Source organism: Panthera tigris, chromosome C1 (genome assembly GCF_018350195.1).
Source record: "Panthera tigris isolate Pti1 chromosome C1, P.tigris_Pti1_mat1.1, whole genome shotgun sequence".
Lineage (NCBI taxonomy): Eukaryota > Metazoa > Chordata > Mammalia > Carnivora > Felidae > Panthera > Panthera tigris.
This window is the reverse complement of record NC_056667.1, coordinates 173,009,925-173,018,447: the sequence shown is the minus strand read 5'-3', so window position 1 is coordinate 173,018,447 and position 8,523 is coordinate 173,009,925.

The following is an 8,523-nucleotide window of genomic DNA, read 5'->3' as shown; positions in this document are numbered from 1 at the left end:
CATAATAAAGTTTTCAGTAGTGCTGGAAGACCAAGTGGTATAGTGGTATTGGAAAAGCAAAGGGGAGAAAAGGGCTTTCTGAAAAAATCAAGAGGCAGTCATCGAGTCTGAGGCTAAGTTGCTGCAGAGCTGCTATTTTCCATATTTCTCCTGGAAGAACATTAGAGCTTTCCATCTTATAAACAAATGAAAGGAAATGGCTCTTCTTGCCTCCTTCCCATCTTTCATCAGCCACCTACTAGTGTAACATAACAGGAAGGTTGGGAGTATTTAATTAGTTTTCAGTCTTCTAGCTCCCATGACAAAGAGTATAAATGGAAAGTGACAAGAGATGCTATTCACTACATGGAGTAAGTTTTAGATCCTTAGTTTGAATTCCATCAAAATTTCCATTCTGTAAAAATCACTATTTCTATATAGTCTCACTAATGTCAGGTTCAGAGACTACTATCTAGGTACTAGTACTACCTATGCATATTTAAGACTCAAAGATATTCAGCAGTCATGAGTTAGAAGTCATACTATCAGGTGTAATTGCAGCTAATATTCGTGGTAAAAAAGAACTGATGGAACCTAGTTGCCTAGGTAATCTGATAATAATGGAAGATCCATTTCTTCATGACTTTGGAGCTCTTTGTAGAGCTGTTAAGCCCTTGCTAGGGGAAGAAAGACTCACCTTAAAATATACATATCTTTAGTATATAGATGTATTCCCAACAATGGCTGCTGTCCACAAGACTAAAGAAGTAATATATAGCAGAAGTCTAGATCATGAGGTTGGGACCAGCATCTTATAGTGATGTGAATTGATAAAAGACAGAAGATTGGATACTCCAAAACTGGTTTCCATTAGATGGTTTCTTGCTTGTTGTTGTTGTTTTTGTTGTTTATATTTAGATATGACTGAGGAAATGGTATTTTTCTCTGTTAGGAAATAAGGCCCTGAAACTAATGTAAAAAAAGTAGATGATAGAAAAGGATAGCTAAAATTAATCAATACACAGGCATTTAAATTCTGCCAAATGAAAAGATCTTGGGAGGAAATAATGTTTCTTCTCATTAGATTTTACTGTGAATCCCTAGGTTTGGGATATTCCTATGGAAGCTGCATGAAAATGAGACAGCTTGTGGCTTCCATAACAAAATAATCAGCCTTTTGAACGGAGATTTCTCCTAATGTCATTTAAGCCCAAATGTTATAACTTTTGGACAACTGGCATGGACTGACTGGTATCCCAGAAAGGCAGAAACTAAGAAGCTTTTCATTTTTGTTTTGTTTTTGTCTTACGTGTTCTCTGCGCGTCCTGATCATTCCAAATTGCTCTGAGCCTTAACTGTGGCCTATGACTGATTAAAGCAAGAAGAGATCCAAATTTAATGGTTGCTGGGCTCTGGGTATATTATTCTTTCTTGAAATAATGGAAATAAAGCTTAGATAATACATGTTTTATATTATCTCTAGTGATTTTTAAGTTTATCGAGTGTGGGGCTATTTTTATTAAAACTGATTATTCTTGAAATTTTGAAAAAGTGGAACACATAAGAAATCAGATTGAATAAATCAAATCTGGATCTGCTGAGATGTCTACACCCATTCCAGTGAATGTGGGGGCACACTACAAATGCTGTACAAGGGATTCAGACCACCCAGAAATCTAAGTGAAAATCCTTCTGAGATGAACAAACTTAAGACAATAAGAAAGAGGAGGGCAATGGACGTTAGTTACTTTGGAACTTTATCCAGAAATGAAAAGTTTCATTTTGAGAACTTAATATCTCTGTGTGATATTTGGGATTTTTCCCATCTTTTCTATTAAGTTTAGAGTGGTAAAAAGAAGTGATTATAGGTTTTCCAGTTGGGACATAATAACGATTTACTTCTGCAAGTGCTTAGAAATGGAGGTTATTGGCACTGGTTTAGCTAAAAATAAAGTGATAATTTGTTTCCCATTCACTATTATTCTTTTGGCTGCCCTCGTTTAGGAAATGTTATCAGGAGAGAGAAGACTGGCAAAGCAGGATTCCAGCATGTAAAACACTCTCAAATTCCACCAAGCTGCACACATATCAAACAGCTAACTGTAAGGGATGCTGCTAAGAATTCAGAGTGATGGAGTTTTGGGGTGATGGTGGGGTTTGGAGCCGGAGGCCAAAAAAGAATTCTTGAAGACATCTTTGGTGCAAAAAGTGATTTTATTAAAGTACAGGGGACAGGACCCGTGGGCAGAAAGAGTGGCACTGGGGTTGTGACAGGTAACTAATTATATACTCCCAGGCTGGGACGGGGTTAGGGACAGCATAAGTCTCTAAGGAATTTTGGAATCAAGGTTTCCAGGACATTGAGGGGCTAGCTGTTGTTAGAAAAATGCCATTTATTACCGTTTAGTAAAAGTTCAGTCATGAGACCCTTTGGATGTATATCACGGGGCCATAAGCTTGGAGTATGACTCCTAGCATATATCTTGGGGGAGTTGAGATAAAGGAAGTTTCCAAAGGAATTGTTATATGTTAAAGTAGACTTACAGGATCCTGAGGAGTCACGATAATGGTAAGCCAAGATTCCCTTTTTCCCCTAGCAAAGTGTCATCATGGAGGCAGCTGAGCTCCTAGAAGGAGGTCACTCTGCCTGTTTCAAGGACTTGTCAATGGGCTGTAGCCAGTAAGGGAATTTAAATTTTTCATTTGCCTTAGTTTTCCACATCACTATGCCAAGCACTTAAACCCCAGGAAATTGAGTCTATAGGTTTCTGAAGATTAGGCTATGGATAAGATTACCTACCTTTTTCTTGCACTTTACTAAGTTATCCATAAGCTGAAGGAGACTCCTGTCCTGCATGACTGTGATTTCTATCAGTCAACCATCTGCTTTCTTTGCTTTCCCCTGTTCTTGGGCAGCCAGGAGTGTCCAAGGAATATCAAACATACCCCACCTGGGGGTGAGGGGGTGGCTGCTCTTAGTCTGTACTTTGCCCTCAGCTTGCCCCATGCTCCCTCATCAAGAGGATGTAAGTTAAAGGTAAAGCACGTTAAACCTTCAGAAACAGGCACCAACAGAAAAGTGATAGTAAAAGCCAAATTTAAGAGGGAAACAAGTGACTGTAGACTAGTAAGGGACTTAGTTAAGAATAAAAGGTTTAATAAACTAAGTTTAGGCTTTAGTTCAATAAAAATTAAGAATAAAAATTATTATTCATGAATAATACAAGAATGGTATTTTTAGAAAGCATAAAAGAACAAACAATGTTTTTGCAGAATGAGAACCCTCAAAGATGCTTTTAGTCTTAGATAGCTAGAGAGTGAGAAGTTGAGGCCACTGCTAAGAAGATAACTGGTCTAATGAATTTGGAAGAAAGTGGGATTAGAGAAATTAAAACATTAATTAAAATTTAAAAATTAGCATTTTTTCTTTAAGTCAGATGAAGAGAAAAATTAAAAAAACACAGGGAAATGTTTAAGGAGAAAACAGGCAGTTCCTTTAACAGGAAATTAAATACCTAGTGCATAAGAGAGTTTCAACTTATAGATGTGTTGACATGACCAAGACTTACAAATCAAATTTATTTTATAAATATTATCATATTTATTCTATCCTTATTTACAGGGAATGTTGGAATGGAAAAGGTTTGGATCATCTCTACTGATCTAATTGGTTTTGAGAAGCAAAGCATTAATTCGTACTTAATTCTTATAATTTCTGCTTGGATGCTATACCTACCACAGGAAAGGTTAACAAAGGCAAAAGATATTTGGAGCCAGAGTTTTCATATTATCTTTCAGACTAAATAAATTCCAGTATCCCTTTCTGTAATAGGAACAAATTGATTAAAGATGGTAATAAAGTCAAATCGAACTCATCTCGTAAACAAATGGCACTGCATTATTCTCAACAGTCATGTTTTCCAAATTTTCTATGCTTTGAAACAGCTTTGTGCAACATTTATTCTCTCCATGTACAAGCAATATGATTGTGTTTATGGTTTACAAAAAGCTAATTTATTTCAAGCAGAAGATGCACTTGCGATAACTCAGAGTCTTATGGAATAAAAATTTATTTCTGTATAGTATTTAATTACAATAGGTTCTCACAATTCAAACTTAGTTACATTACTGTGAGGTGGGCACCATTATGTTTACAGGTTAAGGAAATTAAAACTCAAAAGTTAAAAGTGACTGGTGTTAAGATTATGCACCTAATAAAGTATGACTGGGGACTTGAAACTGATTTTATGATCCAAATTCAGTATTAATTCTACCCCAACATATGTTTGGAACCACTCAGTACAGAAAAATAGTTGACTCTCTACTTTAATCTCAATCTCTGATCCAATTTTCATGGTGATTAATAAAACTAAATAGGAACACCTCTTTTTCTAACTGAGCACATTTGAAAAATGTGGTTGCTCTTTCAGAAGTAAGAGTAATTATCTGAGACTTGAGGGATGAGTCCAGCTAGTCTCTCCATTTGATAAAAATCTTCTAGAATAATTTCCTGCCTCACATCATTTTGAATTTTATCTATCATCATTTACTTGATTTTAAGTCATAAATTAAAATGCTATCTAATTACACATGCTAACTTTACAAGCTAACACATTTTTTGGAGGATAGAAAAGTATCCTGTATTTTTTTGGTAAATTGCATACAGAATTGTCAGGACTTCATCTTGAAAGGAAAGAAAAGAAATTCACTGTACCCAGGAATAATTTTTAGATGGAATGTATTCCTTTTATTTTGGATGAAGAATAAGTAAATAAATATTTTTTTATTATAGGCATGTGAAGAAAACAACAGAAATTACTCATAAAATATTAGATAATGTCACCAGTATGGTACAATTTCAAGAACTACCAATGACTCATTGGGAAAATGAGGGTTTTTTTTAAGAACAGCAATTGATATTTGCATTCATTAGCCAAAACCCTCTACTTAACTAGGAACTGATGATGGAGACATTTATTTTTCTAAAGTACTTTGAAATACTGTTTCATAGCTACAAATATGAAAAACAATATTACTATTAAGACTAACATTGCAAATGTAAGGTCAGCAATACTTTATGTATGAAAGACAGTATTTCCTAGATATAAAGCTATTCCCAGAGGAGGCCTTTAAAGCCTAAAATCACAAGATATACCCCACTTTGGAACAGATTTCATATTATACTTTTCTCTAAAAAAGAATACTTCCTGCATAAATTTTTCTAATTGCTTCAAGATTTGGTGGTAATAATGTATTTTCTAAAGACAAAAATTAAGACTACTGAAAGATAATAATTCCAACATGGCAGGACCCTTCTGTAAGGTGCTCTTCTCTAATAAAGGAAAAATATTAGCACTAAAAACTAAGGAAAGGGGAAGAATTTGTTAAACATTTTTCTTTTTAAAAGAAAACTGCAGTTCATCTTTAATTAATTTTTTATCACTCATATTAGACCCAAGATATTACATTTTCCAATTTTTAAAGTTGTACATTCTTCCCTGTAGAATCATAAAAAATGTTAGGTACTCTGTAATCTTCTAGAGTGCTAAGGCTTTGTAAAATTTGTTTCTCTAAGTGGCCTTCTTTTGCACCACACTTAAAGGCCGGAAGCTGTAAATTGGTGCATTATCCTATCAATGATAACAGTTTCTGAAAACCAGTTTCTGATAAACTCATAGTGTTCTGAAAAACACCCCATTTTTGTTACCTTTTGTTGTGTAATAAAACTTTATCTTTTCACTGTTATATATCTTTAGGAACCAGAATGTTACCTTATATATAAAAAAAATGAGCAATTTATCTTCTGTAATACTCTAGGTCTTTTTCCTTCAGCTCAGCATGACTTTCCATGTTTAGGGATAAAACAAGGATTCAAACAGATGAGTTTCCACAACTAGTCACTACCTGCAAACCTGAAATGCAATGTCTTGTTCCTCATATAAACACAAGATATTAATAATGTACTTGAGCTATTTTCCATTTGAATTGACTGTTATATGGTAAAATGAAACAAATGCATTTTTTCTAACTTTTTCACTACTGAACTGCTTTCTACTGTAGGAGTATATTTTACATTATTATGTGGGACATATCTCTATCTATCTGACATAAAATATTTTAATACAATTTGCAACTTTTTAATCTGAGATGCACTCTAATGGTTTCCAATCTTTTCAAAAAATTTAAAAGGACATTTGAACATTAAAGTAATTTTAGAATCCATTAAAGAATAACATCTCTATCAGAGCTTGATTCTTCCTGATGTTCATGTGATCAATAATGTTCATGTGATCAATAATGCTGAGTTTAAACATTTCAAATACCATATTTTTTTGCAAAGTTTCTAAACTTTTTGTATTGTCCTTATTTCTATTGCCATCCCAAACTTAATTTGGAGATACAAACACAGGAGATTATTTTTATCATCAAAATGTTCTCATTTTCATGGAGGGTTGGTACCAGGTACTGCTTACTGTATTTGTAATTTTTCCTGGGAAGAAGAAGCACAGTGCTCTGTTTCTTAAAACCTTCCCAAAATACAGCAATAGATTTTCACATAGCAGCCTGGATAGTCTATTTTCTTGAGATGGAATCTGAGTAAGGACTGTGCTGGTGGGTGCCTTATCCCAACCAGTGGGTCAACGTACTCCTATATCCCTGTTTTGTTGCATTATTTGCAAAATAAAAAAGAACAGATTAGGTTCCTTTGACTCTCTGCTATTTGAAAAAAAAAATTTAAGTAACAAAATAAATTCAAAAATTACCAAACTTAATCTGTATCAACTATATTATACATATGAAATAGTTATTAAAACTTTATACTATGGGGCACCTGGGTGGCTCAGTCGGTTAAAAGTCCAACTCTTTGACTCAGCTCAGGTCATTTCTCATGGTTCTTTTGTTGGAACCAGCATCTGACTCTGTGCTGAGGGTGCAGAGCCTGCTTTACTCTTTCTCTCAAAATAAATATATAAACAAAAAAATCTTACACAATGGGAACAACTGAATATGAATGATTTTTATGACTCTTGACTATCTGATAGTCTTAGAAACTAATAATCACAAAATTCATAGGAGTAGAAATAACTGTACTGTGTATAGCATTCAAGTGGATACAATTACCTGAACAATATTACTTACTACATGATATTGTTTGGTCAATGAAAAATATATATTTAGGAGTTCTATTGGAAGTATGATTTTAAAATTCATCAGACATTTTCAGAAAACAAATTATCAGTTAAAATTATACTTAGTTTAATTTGATTACCAAGCATTTCTGTATGTAAATGCCTAATTATGTTACCAAAAACAGATCTATTTTGAGCTTTTTTTTTTATATAGAATACAGATTTTTACAGTTCAAGCTGGATGTGGGATTGAACTCAGGAACCATGAGATCACAACCTGAGTCAAAATCAAGAGTGGGTTGCTTAACCAACTGAGCCACCCAGGCACCCCTATATAAGATACAGCTTATGTAAGTATATTGCTAGGAACAATAAGTGAAACATTAAAATTGGTAAAAATAATCTGAAAACTAATTTAGAAATGATTCTATTTTTAAAATCATTTTTAAAATGTTAAAGCTTATTCCTTCTTGTTGAACTGCTAAAACTGAGGACAATTTGTACAGACTACACCTAGAAAAAAATCCAGGTAGATGAATTACATAGGTTCTTTCTGCCCTTACCTGCTGGTTGAAGAAGCAAAGAGTGACTTTCCAAATTGCATGCGTATCAAAAACACTAATCTGTGACACTCTTCTTCCCAAGAATTCTGTTTCTAGGAATGTATCTTTAGAAATATGAAGAGATGTCTACTATATAGACATATGTATATATACACATATATATATACACACATATATCTGTATATGTATATATATACACATATATATGTGTGTGTATATATATGTGTATATATATGTGTGTGTATATATATGCAGTATTTGTTATACTATAGAACATATAGACACATATATATGTCTATATGGTACTACATAGACATATATATATATATATATATATATATTCATGTATATACATATGCAGTATTTGTTATAGAATTGTTCATAAGAAAAGTCACCACGGCTCAGCAATGACTTTCACTCTTTTAGAGTGGTAGTAACCTCTTTTCTAGATACATAACCATTGGTTAGTAAAATAGGCAGTTTCTTGATTGAGTATGAACTAATTATGTTATTAGAATTTTCAAATGACATTTGGAAACTGAGACTGTTTTAGTTTAGTTCTTTCCCAAACTCAAAATCAAATCTCATTCATCTCTAAAAATTCTATCTAGAAACTGGCCAAATTAAATTAGAACAGTTTGTTCCAATTTTATTCATTTATTCAACAAATATTCGTTGAGAATTTATTATCACATGAGTACCATGCTAAATGTTGAAGATAAATAAGTAAGTTAGAGTACTATGCTTTAGAGAAACAAGAATCTTGTGAGGGATTACAATGGAAGTGAGGAGAAGGCTAGGGAAATTTTTTGTCTTTAATTGCTTCCTATAGGCACATACATCATTTGACT